We start from the raw sequence: 22,255 nt of genomic DNA on the forward strand, positions 1-22,255 counted from the left end.
AAAATAACTGCTAGATTATTCATATTATTTTCGGTGTTTGCAAGAACCAATTTTTTCAATAGAGTCATCAAAAAATTTCGTCCTCCATCACTTTTTCTGAGCACATCAGCTTTCTTCCAAATACAATTCCTAGATCAGCATTCCCCCAGAATAGCTTTGTTTCCCCGCTAATTATTCACTTCAAAGCAAGTATAATTGTCGGGAGCTTATTAATATTTCCTAAGTCTTCGAGGTTCTATGAGTCTGGATGGCCAAAGACCGCTTTCTCTTTTCCTCGAAAGGTCATTTTGTTTGGTATTAATATCTTTCCATCCAAAATTAATGTGATAGGAAGATATTTTATTTATTTCAAAACTGTTATTAGTTTGGCGTAAGTGAACGGAAGGGGGGGGTTTTTATTTTAAAATAAATGGCATAGGAGTATATTTGGAGAAGCCATAAAATATATACCTATTATTTAAAAATTACCAAAAAATTTAACAAAAAAATAAAATTTGGTGATTTCCTAAAAATATGTACCTGTTCGAGTCTCTGGGCATGAAACACCAAACATTCGAGTCTATTTCTGTCTTGCCTGCTCCGCATAAGCTTAAAACTGTAGGTCCCTCCACTGGTGGAGAACATCAAGATTCACACCACAAATCGGAGGGGGAACTCGGCCAAACACCCAATAAAAAGTGTAACCGCCAATTAGATACATATACGCACCATATACCCTTACTCATCTCATTCGGCGGAAAAGCAACAACGTGCAAGCCCTAGCATCATCATCTTTACGGTTAGAAATAGTTACCACACCAAGTTGCAAGCAGCAACGCGTCGACATTGCATTTGCAGCATGAAAATTGCACGCGTAGGCGAAAAATGTTTGACAAGAAATTAGCAAACTTTCAACTCTCAACTAGCAACTTCAATGATGCGCTGCATTAACTAACTAACGTGCTTTCTTACCAACAAACAAACAAGCAAAAATAAATATCTTTGCGCCTTAAATCTGTGCGGCATAGTGGTAATCAACGCTTGAAGGGGTTGGTGTCTAAAAGATAACTTTCTTCGCGATTTTACGCTCTGGATTTAAATTGACTTTTGAATGCAGAGCATTTGATTTCTTTTCTATTTTCGCTTTTTTTTTTGTTCGTTTATTCAAACTTCTAGCATAGAAGTAATTTAGTCGAGTGTTGTTCGTGGAATTGGATGTAAGTTCGAAGGTAAGCTATGCAACCGCAGAATGATGAGAAATGAAGAGAGCGTCAGCTGAAGACAGAAAAGGCGAGAGGAAGAGGGAGAGTAGAACCGACAAACGCATAAAGATAGTTGTGAAGCAAACGTCAACACCAACTTGTAATCGTAAAGTTTTTGCTTAATTTCGCAAGCGTCTGTCTGTCAGCGTATTTTCAGATATTTCCGCTAAAAAAGCGTTGTGGCAATATTTGCTTAAAAGTAGTTCAGGCGTGAGTATTTTGCTATTTGTGCAAACACATAAGAATAAGCACCTATGCAGCGCAAAAATATACAGAATCGTATATGGGAATATGTATGGATGTGATACTCGTGCCCATGTAGGAATTTGCAACAAACTTTAATAAATAAAAAATATGTAATAATAAATAAGATAATAGGATAAGTTTCTCTCTCTAATGAGGTAGGTTGTGACGATTCTTATTAAATTCTCAAGAAGTGCTTTTAGACTAGTTAAGTTAGAAGTGTATTTACTTGCGACTGTTGTGAATTTTCTCAATAACCATCATTGGACTAGTATTTTTGCACCAATTGTGCATGTGTTTTATGACTAGTGTTGGACTAGTTAAATTCAGACTAGTTCCTTTGCATTGCCATTCCAGGATTTTACCGCAATTATACGCAAATTAAATTGGAATTGAATTAATTTTTTATTGTGTGAACTTTTTCAATAACTAGTGAGGGACTAGTTACGTTACGAATTGCGCATGTGCATTAATTATAATTAAGTTCGATAATAATTATTGATAATTTCGAATTTTTCCCATAACTAGTGTTGCACTAGTTAAATTTAGACTAGTTCTCTTGAATTATTATTCGACGATTATACCACAGTTGTTTCGTGTTGAATTAGAATTGCATTAATTGTTGATTGCTTAGCTTTTTGAAATAACCAATGGTAATTAGAATCATGTCTTTCACTATTAAGGAATCGTGTTGGACTAGTTAAACTAGGAATGCATTTACTTTGTTATGAATTTTTTTAGTAACTATTATTGCACTATTTATATGATATTTGCACCAATTGCTTTTTCGTGACTAGTTTTGGACTAGTTAAATTCCTAGAGTCCTTGCAATACCATTTGAGAAATATTCCACAGTTTTTTCGAGATTGATTACTTTTTCCAATAACTAGTGATGGACTAGTTACATTACGAAAAACGCATTTGCATTAATTACTGATAGTTTTAAATTTTTTCCATATCTAGTGTTGGACTAGTTAAATTTAGACTAGTTCGTTTACAATACCATTCGAGGATTATACCACAGGTGTGGCGAGTTATTGCTTGAATTTTTCAATAACTAGTGATGGGCTAGTTACATTATGAGTAGCGTCTTTGCATTAATAATTGATAGTTAACAATTTTTCCCATAACTAGTGTTGGACTAGTTATATTTAGACCAGTTTCCTCGAACCATTATTCGACGATTATCCTGCAATAAGGTAGGTCGTTATTATGGAATTGTAATAGACAAGTTAAATTAGAATTGCATTGCTTGAACTTTTTTCAATAACTAGTGTTGGTCTAGTTAAATTCTGAGTAGCGTATATGCATTAATTATTGATAGAGCTCCAGTTAACTAGTTTTGGACTGGATAAATTAAGATTAATTCCTTTGTATTATTTATCGACAGTTTTGATATTTATGCGCTACTGGAATATTACATTCAATGCATCAAAAAGGTATCGAATTTATGCTTACGACTATTTCTGAAAAAAACGTTTGTAACATCACTGTCACTAATTTGTACAGACTTCCGATGACTATCTGCAGACTTTCGACTACCACGAGACTTCCGATGACTATCCTATATCTAAAAATGCTTAGAGATTTCCACTTCAGTCAGAAAGATAGTCCTTCCTTGTATGAAGCGTATAGTTACTATACCTCTAAACCGCCGTGCGACTAGATGTGATGTACCATAAATATTCTTCCATTGTGGATATGGTTCACCAAAGACATCTGGCAAAAAATTATCTGAATATCTTACTAGGGTGATGGTCCTTCTTTATGAAAATGTTTTTTAAAGGACAAACATTTGGCTATAATTTGTTTCAAATATTTTTGCTCCTCTTCTGCAATTTCTACAGAAGTCGTTCTTCGGCACTTTAAGTTTTTCCGCATGTATTCCGATGATAAGACAGCTTTGAAGATTTTTTTTAGGTCTATTTGAGGAGCCTCTCGTTCTTCTTTGTCAATGTTTTTCATCTAATGCCTGCAACTTTAAGAGACATTTTTCCTTACTACTACTGAAACTACTACTAACTAACCCCTAAAATTTTACCTGTAATCCATAATTTGCGATTCAAGAATACTTAAGCAATGGACAATGTTTAGTTTCCTGTTAAACAAATACGAAACAAATGCATTAAGGGGGGACCCTCATTTATCGGGTCAAAAAAATCGATTTTTTGGAAATAATTTTAATCTATTCTACAACTATTTAAGAATATACTTTCAAAATTTCAAGTCGATATCTGTATTTTTGAAGGAGTGACAAAATTTTTAACAGGACGCGACGGGTGGCCTGATCGCCTGTATCCAAAACTTTAAACGCGTTTTTCTCGAAACATCATTTTTCGATTTTTTGTACACAATTGAGAACGCTGTATTGAACCAATCAGACTTTACAATAGCTCATTTTAAAGATAATTAAATTGTTTTCAATGTGACATTAAGTGTTTTTTTAAAAAAAAAGATTTTCATATTTTTTTGTAATTTTAAAGTCAATTTTTATGCATGAAAAATCACTTTTAACATAAAACTGGGTAAAAAATATCAATTTCGACATTTTTTTTTTAAATCAAAATGTCACATCGAAGGTATTATCCTAAAGTTTTAAAAAAAATTTGGTTTTTTTATTTCAGAAAAAAATTCAGAGCGCTAGAATGTACACAGATAGAATGAGGTGCCATGGACGAGGTGTATATTTCCATACTTAAAATGTTTTTTTTCTTCTCCGAAAATTTTTGTAGACAGTCAAGACATTTATTAAAGTACTTTATGAATTACAAAACGTTTGAAGTTATTTTACCTGAGAAAAAAATTCCCAAAAATGATGCATTTTTCGACCGTCTAAATGAGGGTCCCCCCCTTAATATATCTCTAACTTATGAAAGAAAGAATTCATTAAAAGTATAGGATATACAATGGTCGTTTGAAAAGTTCGCGCAGAGTCAGAGAGATGGGACTACTTGTGCGCATAGAGGTTATATTTAGCTAGTGGCATCTGTTGGAAGAACACACACCAGGTTTCAGTCAAACCGGTTTCTTTCTTTGTGTTTAACATCCGTTGGTATTCAGGAAGTCGAGTGACTTTCCTTTTCCATCACTACGACGCACCAGCTCACGCCTCAAAAGTTTTGTTCGCAGAATTTATGGAAATAGGGGTCCAATTCGTCTCACATCCACCCTCACATCACATTCGGCTCCCTCCGATCTCTCAGACTACTATTTCTTTCCTAATTTGAAGAAATGGCCAGCGGCTATTTTTTCAAACTTGAATAATGGAGGGCATCAGCACACTAGAACAGTGCTGGACGAAGTGCATAACCCTAAATGGAGACCAAAACAATTAAATAGTTTTAGTTTTTGCATGGACCTTTAATCGACTCTCGTACATATATCATGCACAGGCCGCTTCGACTTTCTCAAAGTCTAATCTATGTATTTCAAATGCCTTCTACAAATACCTACAACCTATTCAGTTTATTTTTCCCTATTGGGGTATGTCCTATGCTGCTTCACTAACACTGCCTTAGCAATAGAAAATTCGTGATCCTTTGTATTTGAATGCTTCCATCTTGCAACAATTGTCGCTGTCTTGTCTTGCTATCGCGCATTGAAAATACAATAACAGCTCTGTGTAGTAAGCGAAATTTTACGACTTGTGGCACACCGCTGTTAGACATTTGTGCTGGTGAAATGTACTTATGCACACGCTTTCCCTGCACTCAAATATCACGCGGATGATGTATTGACAACCGAAAATTTCCCGGCTGCATAGTTTAGAGAGCGACTGGTTGTGTGCTTTGCGGCGTGAGCTCAGTGCATCATGCAAGTGTTTTCATCAGTGGCACCACACGCGTTTTGCCAAATACACAGAATTTAGCTGATGCCACATTTCACGCTCTAATATCAACCCAACGAAGCTTCTGTCTGTCAGCAGTTTTGTTTTGAAAACTGTGTTTTAGGCATTGAAGTTGTTGTTGCTGTAGTTGTTAATATTGCAAACAATCATGGCTTGGCGGTGATACGTATTAGTGCTCGCACTTTTGGCGCATGAGTGTGTATGTATTGGTGAGCTAGCGAAAACTTCATGAATTTTACAAGAGCTTTGTGGTTTTCTACTGATTTGTTTATATAGACTTGTAAGCACTGAAGAACCGAGAGAAATCGAATATTTTTCCAACACATTCACATTCACTTTGTGCATTTCTGTACACTTGTAAGTGTGTATAGGCAATTGAGTGTATTAACCCTCCGATGTTCATATGGGTCTGGCCAGACCCATTCGATCTTTAAATGTATGTAGATCTTTTATTTTTAATACCTGAGGCTTCTTAGTCCATGACTTCCTAAAATGTAGTGTGCTAAACACAATGAAGTAGCAAAATTAATATTTTTGCTATATTTGTTGTAAAAATAATAATTACAAACTAATTTCGTTAATTAAGCTCACATGGGTCTGTGCAGACCCATATAAGCTTCTCATTTAAATTGGTTAACCGTTAGGTGTAAACAACTGTTAGCGGAGGCAACGGCAGAGATAATTTTTTAGTTGACATTTGAAAATTAAAGTGAACACGTGTTTTTTAATTAGTGGGAAGTGTTTTGTTTAAATTAAATGGAACAAGTAAATATGGATGAAGTTGATGTGATGACGCGTTTGCTTCGTAAGCTAAGTGCAGCAAATGTGAGTCCGGAAGAACGTCAGCGACTTCAGGCACAAATTGAAGAAATTATGGGACAGGAGTTCGATCCATTTGAAACAAGTGGCGATGTAGAAGATGATGAATATTTTCCAGATGAAAATGACTTCGGCGAAGCATCAGATATAGAACAGGAAATCGAGTTAGAGGTTGTTCTGGATGAAAACCATGATGATATTGAGGATTTGTATAGAGAAGCTATCGCCCTTCAGGCTTCAACCACAATGGAATCATGCAGCGCATCTATTACCCAAGGCCTTATATACAGGTCGAAAGATTGTAAGATGTGGAATTCAAATCCTCCACCACCTGGAAGGCCTCGTTGTCACAATGTTACAACTTTTACCCGTAAAGGGCCACTACGAGGAGCGTCACCGAGTCATAAAGCTCTTTTCAAGCTATTGCTGTCTCCTGAAGTCGTAAGTATCATTATGCGGAAAACCAACAGAAAAGCCGTTGAAGCGTTTTGTCTATGGAATGAAAAGCATCCCAGTAATAAACAGCGTTCTTGGGTAATGACTAACGAAGACGAAATGTATGCTTTTTTTGGGATGCTACTTATTGCTGGTGTATTCCACTCGAATTCTCAGCCAGCGAAAGAATTGTGGGCCAGTTACAATATGCCAATTTATAAGGCCACTATGTCATTGAATCGGTTCAAGAGCTTAACTACTTTCATTCGTTTCGATAATAGTGGTACTCGTGCTGAGAGGTTGAAGCAAAGCAAATCTGCTGCCCTAGACGATGTATGGCTCATGCTGATGGCCAAATTAGAGAAAGCATACACTCCGGATTGTCATGTAACCGTCGATGAACAGTTATTTCCATATCGTGGGCGCACTCGATTCACCCAATATATTCCGAGTAAGCCGGCAAAATATGGCATGAAAGTGTGGTGGATTTGTGACTCTGTTTCAAACTACCCTTTGAAAGGTATAATTTATACCGGAAAACCACCAGGTGGCCAGGTGGTGAACGGGTCGTCATGAAATTGATGGAAAATTATATGGACAGCGGTAGGACTGTTTATGCTGACAATTTTTTTTCAACATACAACTTGGCAGAAATGTTGATGGATCATAGAGTGGCTTTCGTCGGTACCGTAAGAAAAAATAAGACCTTCCTTCCGCATGAATTGCTTAACCCGAAGAGTGATGTTAAAAGCACTTTATTTTGTTGTCACAATAATAATATCGCTCTGTGTTCGTATATGGCAAAGCCGAAAAAGCCAGTAATTATGTTATCCACTGCCCATTACCGTCAAAGCATCGATCCATTGAAAGGATTCAAGCCAGATCAAATTTTGGACTACAATAAATTTAAAGCGGGGGTAGATACAATGCATCAAATGTTGACTGGCTATTCGTGCAAACGCTCGACAAACCGTTGGCCACTGGCAATGTTTTACAATATGCTTGATATTGGCGGTTTGGCCTCATTCATCATCTATGACGAGCTGAATCCGGCAAAGCAGAGTGATAAGAGGCGCTCATTTATCATTGAATTGGCACGGAAGCTAGTTATCCCGCATATGACGAAACGGGCGACTAACCCATTAGAATGGAGGTTTGCTCATATAAGACAAGCAATGAATCTTTTCAATATCAAGGTGAGTATGAATTATATACACACCTACATATATCTCCGCGTATAAAGATATGTGTATGCATGTATTCATATTTACTAATTTAAAATAAATTATTTCGCTACTTTTAGGTACCGGAATCTTGTCCATCGACATCAGATGCAGCACAGCCAGAATCATATGCTCAAGTTGCTTCAACACGGTCATCGTGCTACCATTGTTCTGCTTCTTCCTCGAAAAAGCGACGTAAAACTCGTTATGAATGTCTTAATATATGTCTTAATGAACATTCCATGCAACTATATAGTTGTAAACCCAATTGCTCTTCGTAATTAATACTAATCCGTTCAAATAAATAAATAAAATTATTTTTAAAACCGTATTTCATACATTATTTGTATGGGTCTGGGCAGACCCTTATGATGCACTTACCGCATCATAAGGCACCGAATATCGGAGGGTTAAATTGCTCTTTCTCACATTTATACCTGCACACAGTTAATCAAATTGTTGAAGTATTGATAGTATTTGATTTGTGTTTAAGCGGATTCTTACATCAGCTGTGAACTAGATTTTTTAATAGACCTTTTTTTATTGGAGTATAAAGAATTTTCCAATGAGGGCTTGTCGATGATGAAAGCGAATAAAACAAACTGTGTGTGAGTGTGGCGGTGTTAGCGAGCGAATATCTTTGAAAGGTGCATAAATAAATAGATGGAGCTGAGTTTGAACAACGGTTGGTTCTAGTAGGACTTTGCACTTGGGAACTGATGGAAAGTAAACATCATGGCCTTGGGTGTTATATGTCGTCCACGTTCGTATGATTTACTTTGGACGAAAATTAATTAATTACACAGGCCTGCGAAATTTAACTTTTTTCAGTTTCTAGAATGGCTGTACTTGTTTCTTGTAGTTTTTTATGCGCTGAAAACGAATCTGACCTTCAAAATGCTCCATCACGTCAGGATTTCTGGTGAATGAAGCCTAAAAAGTCAAAAAATGGCCATTTTAGCCATTTTTGATAAATTTTTTTGGGATAGAAAATTTTTTTTCCAATTTTCGACGAAAACGTTGCATCGTACAACTCTTTAGCTTTAAAACGCATTTTTTAAAATTATTGTACGATTTTTTAAAAAAAAGTTATGACATTTGAAATTAACAGTTTCAGTTACGCCAATAGACGTTATACCCAACGTATACGTAACTGAAACTGTTAATTTCAAATGTCATAACTTTTTTTTAAAAAATCGTACAATAATTTTAAAAAATGCGTTTTAAAGCTAAAGAGTTGTACTATGCGACCTTTTTGTCGAAAATTCAAAAAAAAAAATTTTCTATCCCAAAAAAAATTATCAAAAATGGCTAAAATGGCCATTTTTTGACTTTTTAGGCTTCATTTGCCAGAAATCCTGACGTGATGGAGCATTTTGAAGGTCAGATTCGTTTTCAGCGCATAAAAAACTACAAGAAACAAGTACAGCCATTCTAGAAACTCACCCTCGCAGGACTGTGTTATTAACGGCCTACAGTGGTCGCCGGTGATGGCCACATCAATTATTTTTTTCAAAAATGATATCAACATTTTATGGATGCTTGTCATCTCGCATTTATTAAAGTCATCCTATGAATGGTAACTTGGTTCGTTAATGCTCATCCAAAACTATGCCTCGTAGTTAGAATTGATTTTTCAGCCAAATCCTCATATTATTCATCATATTAAGGCACAAATCTAAAATACTAAATATGAAAGATGGTACTACTTTTTGAATATACTGTGACTTAGCTATATCTAACTGTCAGTCAACAAATTGTTGTATAACAAATGGCTAAGTACGCAATTTAAAAGAAAAAAAAAATCTCAATGATTTTCCTAATTTTTTCTATAAAAGTTCTATTTACCCAAAAGCAAAAATTGTAAGGAAAACCTTTTCTTTTTTTATGTTTTTGGTCAAAATGAAATATCTTTTTCTTCTTAATTGGCGCGATGACCGCTTACGCGATTTTGGCAGAGTTTGACAAAGCGCGCCTGTCGTTTCTTTCGCGCTAACCGGCGCCAATTCGACACACCAAGTGAAGCCAAGTCTTTCTCCACCTGATCTTTCCAACGCAGAGGAAGCCTTCCTCTTCCTCTACTACCACCAGCTGGTACCGCATCGAATACTTTCAGAGCCGGAGCGTTTGTATACATTCGGACGACATGACCCAGCCAACGTAGCCTCTGGATCTTTATTCGCTACGCTATGTCAATGTCGTCGTAAAGCTCATTCTCTCGTCTGCGATATTCGCCGTTGCCAACGTGCAAAGCTCCAAAAATCGTACCCAGAATCTTTCTCTTCTCCACACACAGGAGGTATTTCGTTTTGTCCTCGTTCACCACCAGACCAATTTTCTTTGCCTCTTTATCCAGTTTGGAGAAGGCAGCACTAACAGCGCGGTTATTTAGCCCGTTGATGTCAATATCATCGGCATACGCCAACAATTGTACGCTCTTATAAAAATTTGTGCCTGAGCGATTAAGTTCTGCGGCTCGTACGATGCTCTCCAACATCAGGTTAAAGAAGTCACACGACAGCGAGTCACCCTATCTGAAACCTCGTTTGGTATCAAACGGCAAAGCCCTTCCCAATTCTGACGGCGCTGCTGGTGTTGAGCAACGTCATCTTACATAGCCGTATTAGTTTTGCGGGGATACCAAATTTAGACATAGCGGCATACAGGTAACTCCTTTTCGTACTGTCGAATGCAGCTTTGAAGTCGACGAAAAGATGGTGTGTGTCGATTCTCCTTTCATGGGTCTTTTCCAAGATTTGGCGTATTGTGAATATTTGGTCGATGGTAGACTTTCCAGGTCTGAAGCCACACTGATAAGGTCCAATCAGTTGGTTGACGGTGGGCTTCAGTCTTTCACACAATACGCTCGCTAGAACCTTATAGGCGATATTTAGAAGACTAATCCCGCGGTAATTGGCACAAATTGCAGGATCGTAATTCTTATGGATTGGGCAGAGCACACTTAAATTCCAATCGGCAGGCATGCTTTCATCCGACCATATTTTGCATAGAAGCTGATGCATGCACCTTACCAGCTCCTCGCCGCCATGCTGGAATAGCTCAGCCGGCAGTCCGTCGGCGCCCGTGGCTTTGTAGTTCTTTAGCCGCGTTATCGCTATTCTCAACTCGTCATGGTCAGGTAGCGGAACGACAATTCCATCGTCAACGATTGGGGTATCGGGATCTTCTTATTCTCTGTGACATGCGCAGCTGTCACTGTTTAACAGGTTCGAGAAGTGTTCCCTCTATAACTTAAGTATGCTCTGGATGTCAGTCACCAGATTGCCGTCCTTGTTTCTACAGGAAAACGCCCTGGTCTTAAAACCTTCTGTAAGCAGCCGAACTTTCTGGTAGAATTTTCCGGCGTTGTTCCTATTGGCCAGCATCTCAAGCTTCTCGCACTAACTTATTTCGCCCTCTCGTTTTTTCTGTCGAATAATAATAGTAATGGGACCAAAAATTCCCTGCTTGCCTACCCTGGCGTTGAAGACGAAAAGTACGACTTTTATGTCATGGCGGGAGCAGCGCTCATAGGAACGCTCCAAGCGCTCGTAGAAGGATTCTTTCGTCGCATCGTTCTTCTCTTCCATCGGGACATGGACGCAAATTAGCGATATGTTAAAAAAACGGATGCGGATTATTGCGAGACGCTCGTTCAGCGGAGTGAACGACATTACTTGGCGACGAAGTCTCTCTCCCTCAACAAATCCGATACCGAATTTGCGCTCCTTTACATGGCAGATGTAGTAGACGTAGCAAAGTCCTATGTTTTTCTTGCCTTGCCCCGTCCTCGCAGAGGCACCTTCCCTTTAAGGGGCCGGACATTCCAGGTGCATGCCTTCAAATCATATTCCTTATTTCGTTTGCAGAGTCGTCATCAGTAAAAGTAGTTCTCATCCGAGGTCAGAATGAAATTTAGAGTCGGAAATAAAAATGGATACTAAAAATTTCAAAGAACTACTTCCATGTAAATAAAGCACTTTAAGAAACATTTACGAAAAAATTTAATAAATATATTATTTTTTCTTTAATAGGCATGTTACTCAAAAGAAATTTTTTTAGGGTAAACTTTTCCCCTTTTTTTTGTTTTTGTCTAAATGCTTACGAATTTTATTGTAAGAAATAAGCAGGGATATTCAAAATTTTAAGGGACTACTCCAATGTGAAGAATTCATCTTAAGGAAAATTAATAAAAAATTCTTTAAAAAGAATATATATTATTTCTTTAAAGGATCTATTGATTCAAAAGGAAAATCTTTAGGGTATTTTTTTCTTTTTTCATAATACTTTTTATCATTTTTTTAAATATTGTTTTTTTGTGTTTCGCTTGTTGCTAGTCACTGTTCAACGAATTTCTTCTTCTCCCACTTTCCGAAAAATTCTTTGATGTGGCCTTTTGTAGGTTCACAGAAACTCTCATGACCAGTTAAAGGGATATTCGCCCGTTTTTAACTAAATTATTAGCCATTTCATTTCACTCATATCCCTCATGTGCAGGAACCCAATCTAAGCCAAATGTACCTCACAGTGATTTCTGCAGGAGCTGTGGAGAGAAAAAAAAAATTGAGTCGGTAAAACACCTCCTCTGGGAATGTTCTGTACTTCAAAGAAGTCGCGCAAACTATCTTTCTGCTTATTTCTTTGAAGGCCTTGAAAATTTGCAAAATGTTTCACTGGAGGGACTAATTACCTTCCTTAAAAATCAAAGTCGTTTATGCAACTTAGTTAGGGGAAGGAAATCAAATGCAGATATCACAATAGGCCTTAGGACCACCGAGTATCTTGTCTTAGACAAACAACCTGGCTAACCTTATCTTACCTAATAATAGTGTGTTGAAGTTCCCCAACGTTTTAGGAAGATTCAGACAGTTATTAGCCACTTTTGACGTTATTACAATCGATAGTAGAGCCGTTCTCTTCTACTATTTTCTAATTTGGAACCATATCTGGGAGCCAGGTTTATAGGTGTATGTTGTTTATTAAGAGCTTGAAAGTTGTTGAAGATAATTGGTTTCTGTAATAATATATCAACACTATAAAAAAGAAGATTATTTCGAGAGTTTTTTAAGATCTTTAAACTTTTTTTCAAATCTCCACTCTTTAGATCGGAGATAAGAGGGCTCAAACGAGTTTCTTTTTCAAATAAAATGGGAAGCGGTGGGATGCATAAGTGCACCCCTAATGCGTCAGTTGGGCATGTTTTCATTGCTGCTGTTATACCGACACAGATGAGGCTGTACAATCCGTTGAGATCGTTTACCGCCTTTCGTTGCCAACTTTACGTTGGTAAAAATGAACGAACTCCAAGTCCGTTTTTGGTAGACTGTTACATTGTACTAGTAAAGGTGCGTACTCAGCCTTCTGGCGGGATTAGGCTTTCACGCTTAAATTTTTCAAATGAATATTTTTTTTGTAATGGATATTAATTCTTATTTTATTCTTTATTTTTAGTTGTGGTACTCAAAAAACAATTTTTTGTACTTGAATTGCATAAATGAATGTTACATTTTAAACAAAATGCCTGAGTTTCAGACTTGCAGCTGCTCATTTTGCAGCTTTTTTTACCCGATCGATCTAACATTTTATGCTAAAGACCAATCTGGTCATAACGAACATCATTTATCGGAAAATAGGTTTACTTCGACACCGACCGCTGTGACACAGGAGATGCCAAATGTGCCGGTTGCAGTTTTTTCTTCTGATGAAAGAGTTGCAGTTGAAGTTGCATGTGCTTCCTAATTATTCAGGATACTCAAATTTATGGCATTAATTAATGAATCTGTCAAATTGAAACATTCGCTGATGGACTTATAAAAAATTGCGTCATCGGAGTCGCATTCTTCTTCATTTGTTGTAATTTCGTCATGGGGTGGAGTTTCATTCATCATCGCCAAAATTTCTTCTTCAGATAGATTTCCAATTTTTCTATTCCATATTACTATGAAAAACAACAAAGTGTAAAAAAACATACGAAAACTTAAAATGACACAATAATCACAAATTTTGAACGCAATCTCCAGCTCCGTCTTTAAGCAGTTTCATTGTAAAAGCGATTATAATGCTCTTAATTCACTAAATGCCAGCATATTTTTCATCTCCTAGTAAATATTTTAAATTTTCAGCTCAGCAGTATTTTTTTCAGCTCTTTACGATGAAATTAACTATGTTTCAATAAATTTATTTTTTTATGTTCGAGCACTGCTAAATTTGACTTTTAAGTGAATTTTTTTCGATTCGAAATGAGCCAATTCCATGGCTCCGAACAAACACATGCTAGCAAATATCATTTAAGTTTTGGGAATCCCCTGTGTAAAAACATTTTTTATTTTAGTAGGTTTTAGAGGAATTCCTGCTGACCCCGCCAAAAGACAGTGCTGGGTTTTAGAGGGCTAATAACTGTAAAGAATGTCCGGTAAGTAATTCTGGAACTCAGTTCCTAAAGTTTTTCAAAAATCTGGTCAACCAATGGTTTTGTGGCTCAGCTAAGACTAATACTTCAAGTAAGTACTACAGCCTAATAATACATCCAATTTCCGAACGCCATACTTTTGCTTTAGCTCTTTAATTTAACAAAAAATGTTTCTTGTGCTTTAAATAAAAACTTGATGAGTAGCAACTCTCAGACAAGATTCTTTAACCACCTTTTTATAAAATATCTGAATGCTAACATCTTTCGCAAAATACCTTCAGAGCATTTTTCATTGCAGACTCTAATCTGGGAGTGATTAATTACACAGTATAATGTGCAAGTAGCTCTGCATGTACATATATAAGTATGTATGTATGTATGTAAGTATGTAAGAATAGTATATTTTTGTGATAATTGAAAGGAAGGCCAATAAAAATACGGTAGAATAAGTAAAAAATAACAACAATTATAACAGGACTTGTTAGTGAAAAAGAAAACAAAAGTTTGTAACAATATTCCTAAACGTAACTTCTCAGCAACGTTGCCTGGCAATCAAAGTAAGTCCCACCTATGGGGCGGCAATCGAAGCCTCCGATACTCGTACAAGGCACACTAACTACCAATGAAACAGGTAAATCAAGTTACAAATTCAATTATCTAGACAGCGTTGTGAGACGCAAAAAGTCAGCAAGAAAATGAAAGCAAGGAAATCACAATAAAAACAAATTTCATTGAAAAGCGTGATAGAGAAATAAGGATACAATTGCACCTAACAATATGTGTATGTATGAGTACAGAGGAATCCTTCAAAATAAATAAGTGGAAAACGGATATCTCAAGCAAAAACAAAAATTAAAATAAAACGAAAATGAAGCAGAGTCTATTACATCCGGATATGAAGTACCTGTAAATATTTGCGTACAGAAATAATAACGGAAAATAGAAAAGAAAAACATCCATTGGAGTGCGAGCGGAAGTTCTCAAGAATTGCATTCTGAGCTGAACAAGAGCGCTTATTTACTAAGTTATGCAGGCAAAGCGAATAATAAAGTACACTTACAAATGTGCATATAAATAGTTATGCAGTTTGAAGTGTACGACCACAGTATCATTATTTTCATAACTTATTTATGCCTTAAATAGCATTGTAAAAAAAGAAAAAAAGAATTCAGTTTCAACTTTGTGAAAATCAAATTTTTAATTAAAAAATTATTTGCGTAATTGTTTTTTCTTAAATCTAGTTCATTATATAACAGAAACCTAATCAAAAAAAGTTCCAAGCCATGTACAGAATTCACAAAAATTCCAGAAATTTCTAAAAATTATTATCACAAATTTTAATCAGAATTTTGAGAAAACTTCTGGGTACGCAGTTTTATAGCCCACTCAATTTTAGTACTATATAATAAAGCGAAAGTTTGAAGTCTTTAAAAAATTGCTTAATTTCTTTTTATGTTTTTTTGGCCTATGATGTTGAAATTTTTTTTCCATATACTAAAAAAATGCTCATCAAAACTCAGTGTGATTTTTTACCAGTTTTTACTACTTTGCTTCTGCTTTTTAACTTTGATTAATTTTTTATAGAAACAAAGCTCGTTATATAACAGAAATCCCTATCAAAACGGCGCTTCAGTGTTACTTGAGGAGTACCAGACTGGTACTTACACCATTTCACCTAAGAGAAATCCATTAAAGTAAATTCCAAACTTTGTACAAAAGTTCACAAAAGTTATCAAACTTCTAATAGTTAAAATAATAATTAAAATTTCTTTTTAATAAGAATTTAAAATAATTTCTCGGTAGACAGACTATATTGCTGGTAGCAACAATATAATATGCATTATGATGTTTTTCTTAAATAGTTTTTTTTTCAATTGCGAATGTCCTCTAAATGCGTAATTTATAAAAAAAATAAATTCAAATTAATAGAAATTTCAAATTTAGTATAATGTGATGCTAGGAAGAAAAAAATTTTGTTTACACTTTTCTCATAAGCGGGCGCCTCACAAGAGTGGACCAATTTTTCAGTCCTTTAGGAGTCCGTTTATAATCACAGCTCTAAATCCGTATAAGCGATTCAAAATTAAAGCTTCGTTTTTTTTCTTTTGTTGTAGTCGATGGTGGTGCTCACTTCGTATTTAATTCAGAAGTTACAAGGTGTAATTGTGCAAAAGTTTTCGTCAGAAGCAAATACTCAAGAGTGGGGCACACGCTGCTCCCAACTGATATGTTTAAGGCTAAATATTTCCAATTTTTATTTTGTTGAAGTTTTTTTGCATCGTCACACTTATTTCTGTGAAGAAAGTGCTGTCACTGCTCATACATTTCTTCCATGCAGAAGTGATCATCAGAGGGTTCACATTTATTCCAATTAGTCAAGAGTTAGTATTTGATTGTTTCTTGTGAAATTTTTAGCGCCCGGTTATGTCTTCAACTTAACGTAAGAATCCCTTCCGCGTTCCATATTCAAATTATATGCATTTAAGCACTGCAATCAGGCTCCCGAGTCACATATGCTTACACATACAATATTTCGGAGGGGGTAGAAAAAAAAAATCCCAACTTTCACATTTACTTGGTTCACTACTGAAAAAAGGGTACAAAAAATATGTTAATCTCCTAACTTCGCACAAATCTACCATCTTCATTATTATAATTATGATTTTGCTGCCCTCTTTGACAGTGAGTTCATTTATGTATTTGTATGTGCAGCAATTCGTTTGCTCCGCATCATGCGGCCGTCCGGTTGACTTACCTTGGTTAGCTCATTTTTAATTTCCACGTTGACATCACGTACGCTTAATTAAAAATGTGTGTGCTCGGTGGCCATTTCCGACTACGGCCCCATCTCATGCGGCAGCTTTTGCTGTCAGTAACGAGCAGCAGTTGACAGTTGGTTGTTAGTATTTTCCTATTCGCCGTTCAACATGCCCTGTTCGTGACTCAGTTCATCAGTCATTAGGAGTGTAGTAGATGCAGAAGCAGAAGAAGAAGAAGAGTGTGAGGAAGTAGTAGTCACCAGCAAGTCATTCATGCTGCTGCTGCTGCTGCTGCTACTTTTGTTGCTGTTGCAACGCCTCTTGCACGTGCCGTGCCACACAATGCCACACAATGCGACAAAACGCGCACCAAATGAACATTTGAAACAATCATCACTTTCATCGGCAGCTCAACACATACACATACGCAAACGCGTACGCGTTTCTGACACTCATGCTGTGCCGCCCACATGCTTCAGCGTTTGCGACAGATGGCAGACAGTAGTTGCACGTCATATTCACGCACAAATACACACAAATAAAAAGCTAAAAGAGGAAGTTAATTTACAGTCTTGTTTCATTTTCTTTTCTCGCTCGAAAGCATGTTTTTCCAACATTCATTTTTTGCCACAAATAAGAAATGCCATTTAAAAACTTATTTTGCGGGTGATTTTGGTAAAACAAAAACTCAACAAAATTATCCGCTTCTTATTAATTTTAGTTTTTGATCTACCCTTTATTTTTTTTTTTTTTGTTTCATTCACTTCTTATCAAACTTGCCTCGTAATTTCACCCAAAGTACAGCGAAGAGCTGCACTGCCTCATCGCCACAAATAAAGGTGACAGGCAGCCACGCACATCCTAAGCACTGCGGCAGGAAATTTTATACTTTGTTTGTTGCTGCCATTGTTGTCACGTTCGCCGTTTGTTTACGCTGCACTGGCTGTGGGTGCGCCTACATAGCCATACGTAAGTATTTGTGTGTGTGTACTTGTCCTATTGCATGCTGTTGAGGCATACTTTTGCGCGCTTGGCATTATGTTTGGTTTGCTTGCTCAATACTAACGGTCAGGTGTGCACCCACATTCGGTATGTATGTGTGCGTATATATATGTACAAGTGCTATATGTTTGGGTTGGTTGGTTGGCTGGCCTGTGTGTTTGTGTGTGCTTATCCATATGCATGCATGGTTTTGCGGTATTCGACTTTTGTTTTATGCTGCCGGTCAGTTTTAGTTTCCAACTTCGCATAACTGCAAACAGCCGCTTTCGGTCCAATGGACTTTTACAGGCGTACTTCTTGGCGTCCTGCTGCTACAGCTGATGCTGATGCTGATGCTGTTGGCATCATATTTCATGTCGAGGCACTAGCGCATACTGCTTGATTGTAGATGCATCTATGTATGTGTGGCTATACCGGCTGTATGAGTATGTTGAGTTATGAAAGTTCTACGGTAAGTGGTGTAGCAAATACAGTTGTCTGGTGGTCAAAATTTTCACACAAACTTAGCACAGGTTGTCGCACTAAAAGTTATAAATAAAGTTATAAATAATATTAGTTTGGGCAAAAAGAAATCCATTATTTATGCGTAAAATTTTTACGCAAATTGCTTAAAACTCGCCGAGGAACTAAAGATCTTTATGGTCAATCTTTAGCTCCTACGACTACTAACATTCTGGTCAACTGCGACTATTTCTGTGGTTTTATTGACATTAAAGGCATTTTCTCTAACATCAAAAATCCCTGAACGGAATCGACGAAATCAAAACTGCACGTAATTGGCTGTTGCAGCATTGGCACCGTAAATACCATTCACAATTTCAGCCAGACCAGCTTACATTTATCAAAGAAAAACTGTCAGATGTACCGAATTCTCTCTATGTTGACTTCCATTGTTAACACCCTGTAACTCACAACTGAATAGGACAAACAAGACATCAGAAAAAAATGTTTTTAGTGTGAAATGTCATAATTAATCGATACTTTCCGAGATATGTATCACTACAACCATCTACCGAGAAAGTATTGGATTTCTTTTTCTCCTATATGGGGTGGTTTTTTAGCTGCATGTGAAGTATCCGTATCGACAACTATGGCTTACCAGCTCAAGATCGCCGTCGATCAGCTCAGGCTCCATGAACTCTTGCAAGTAGGTACGACACCGGCGACGATCCTTATCGTCAGTTATATGTCCGCCATACATAATTTCGCCAAACAGATAGCGCAGATCCTCTCAGAGTACACGTGTGTTGGCTTCAAGGTAGTTGTAAAGCACATATATACCGATATAGTTAAGTCGCCTACATTGAAGGGATATACTATACCATCCACGATTCCAGCTTTGTGTGCCGAACTTTCGCCTTTCAGCTACCACCACATGGAAATTGCAGAGGGCGAATAGTACTCTCTTGAACTCGGTCTCTTTTGAGCACATTTCGAGTGTTTCCTCATTGAAGTTATCCAGCGCCTTGTGTATGTTGGCTTGCATACCGGTTGGTGGTTCGTTTGTTATTTTAATAGCCGATTCTAGAATACCTTGCGGTAGTATGTGGTAAGCGGGATCTGCCGCTGGTTCAGCACTCAAAAATAAACCATAGTTCGCGTTCACGTCGATAAGAGATGCTTCCATTTTGTTTTCCAACATCGGCAGCCCACGTGAGAATATACAACTCTGTTGACGTTTCAGTTCATTAAAGTTTGGCAAGTCATCGTGACTCATTTAAAGCCAGAAAACGCTTCAAAATTGTGAAAATTTACTTTGAAAAAAAAAAAAAAAAACTGTTCGCGAAATTCACAGAGCGAAGTGTTGAAGAACAAGCGAGATATCGTTTCATCGTCGTTCGCAACTTGTTGGCCTTTGCCCTTCGACTGCGTGGACAATTTTACGTAAGGATTTAGGTGCCGCTAAAATAAAGCTCGTGCAAGAATTGAAACCAAATGACCGACGTTTGCGACGCATTTTTACTGATTGACTTCATTAAAATTTATTATTCAAATTTATTAGAAAAAGTAGGGAAGAATTGGACTGATCGATTGAGCGATACAACTCGTAGCCGCGACGAGCATATGTCGGATCTCATATTAAACAGATGAATGGCATGAAATTATCGATAAGTTGGAACAAAAAAAAATCATTCCAACAATATTTCTGCTTATCATTTTATGTTCTCAAGTTCCTAGAAAACACCCGCCGTAATGAATTTAGTGTCAGAATGTAAGATCTTAAAAACATTGAATTTGAATAAAAACTTCTTTTTCTTCTTCTTCACTTAAGACAATATGTTTCTTTACATAGCATTTACATGGATACTTGTTGTTGTGATATGTGGACAAATAACATAGGAATAAATAAATATTGTATACATTTCATCACTTCTATATTATTATCCCAAACTGAGGTACAGTCATCCATGAAGCGGAACTCCAGCATTCTTTCCGTGTTTTGGCCGGTCTTCCTGCGGGTCTGCTTTGTTGCTGTTGGTCTACTCAACATCGCAACCTAGACAAGCCGATTGTGTGCCATTCGCATTACGTGAACTTCCCACTCTTTTTGCCGTTTTCGGATCCACTTAATGACATCCTGCATCTCGCAAATTGTGTATATAATCCCACCGTGAATAGCCCGCCATAGAGGGAATCGTTTACATTCCAGCTTTGGTAGCAGAACGCCCTGGGTTTTTCGTATCCGCTCTCCTTTCAGTGGAATATTTCACAATCAGCCTAAGAGATGTTTTATAAAGGCGCAATTTCGCCTCTTTACTGATTTGCTTATTTTTCCAGATGACGTCTCTCAGTCACATAGATATGCGATCTTTTTACGATATCAAAAAGTGCTCGTATTATATCCCTCCGTTGATTTTTTTAAATCGATTAGCAACCGTTTCAGGTCATCTTCGTTAACCGATGTTCTTGTTCCAACTTGAAAAATATTCAGAGGTTTCCCTATTTGTATTCAAAATAGCGCTCTTAAAAATTTTGTGAGAAATATACATCACTTACTCATTTAAATGTCCACTATGAGCACGTCTATAAGCAAAAAAAGTGCAGGAAAATTTTGCTCTACAGCAGCAATAGTCTCAACAGTCTTTTTTTTACCATTCATTGAACTAGTTTATTGAAATTTCTTACCAACCTTTGAATTGTCGACTCATTCAGATGATTATTTCTACCAAAAAAGTTAAGAAAATTGCGATATATTGCTCTTAAAGATCGACCATTTTCATAATACATTTCAATAAATTTAAGGCGTTCTTCTATCGAGTAAAATATTTAATCTATCTATTAAAAAAAAAACGCATGATCTTGACATGATTTTCTTAAAGATTTTTAGTTTAAAATTACAGTTTACGAAGCCGTGTCCATAAAAACGTTACTGGAATTAAAGACCTTGGAGTAATTTTTGGTAGCAAGTCATATTCTGTACCAGGTTTTGTAAGGCGCAATGCCTCTTATTACAACATCTCTATTTATAAGCTTCTCTTTACATCGTTTATGAGGTCACATCTTGGATATGCTGTTTTTGCATGGAGACCGACCAATCAGCTTGCCACCAATACTATTCAGAGTTTTAAAAAAAGGTTTCATAAATTTTCTCTTCGCTCTTTAAACTGTAATGAATCGGCACCGTCGTAGCCTTCGCGTGCAGTATTCATAAACTTTAAATCTCTTAAGAATGGTAAGTCCATCCTCAACCTTTGTGAGGATACTGACTGCCCGTATTTGTTCGAACGAGTCAGATTTAACGTTCCTCAACGACCTCTTTGGAATTTACTTCCATTCTATGCGGATAACGTGTCAACAAAGTATTATATTTATAAAATAGTCCAATTGACCTATTTAAATATCCAATAGACCTATTCGTGAATTCAATGAAATTAGTCATACTGTCTTCCTTGACTTCTATGTTTCACGAAAGGTGTGCTTTAATCTTTTGGATTCCACTTTTTAGCTTTTCAAGTTATTCCATATAATTAATTTTGCGTTACTTTATACCTTTCGTTGTATGTGAGATTGTAAATTCTTCTACTGTATAAATAAAATAACGAATGACTTCGAAAATTCGTGGAAATACCAACAGTATAGCAGCGAGAAAATAGCTTATCCAGAAAAATTAATTTGAAAGCATGTAACCACACATTTTTTTATTCTATATAAATATTGCAGCATTGAAACTGTAAGGTTTAAAATTAATTTCTTATGACAGCCACACTTTGCTCGAAGCCAGTGGATGGCCACCACTCGATGAACGAAAGACACTGAAGTTATTGCGGCTGTCTGGT

This window comes from Anastrepha obliqua, chromosome 1 (assembly GCF_027943255.1).
Source record: "Anastrepha obliqua isolate idAnaObli1 chromosome 1, idAnaObli1_1.0, whole genome shotgun sequence".
Lineage (NCBI taxonomy): Eukaryota > Metazoa > Arthropoda > Insecta > Diptera > Tephritidae > Anastrepha > Anastrepha obliqua.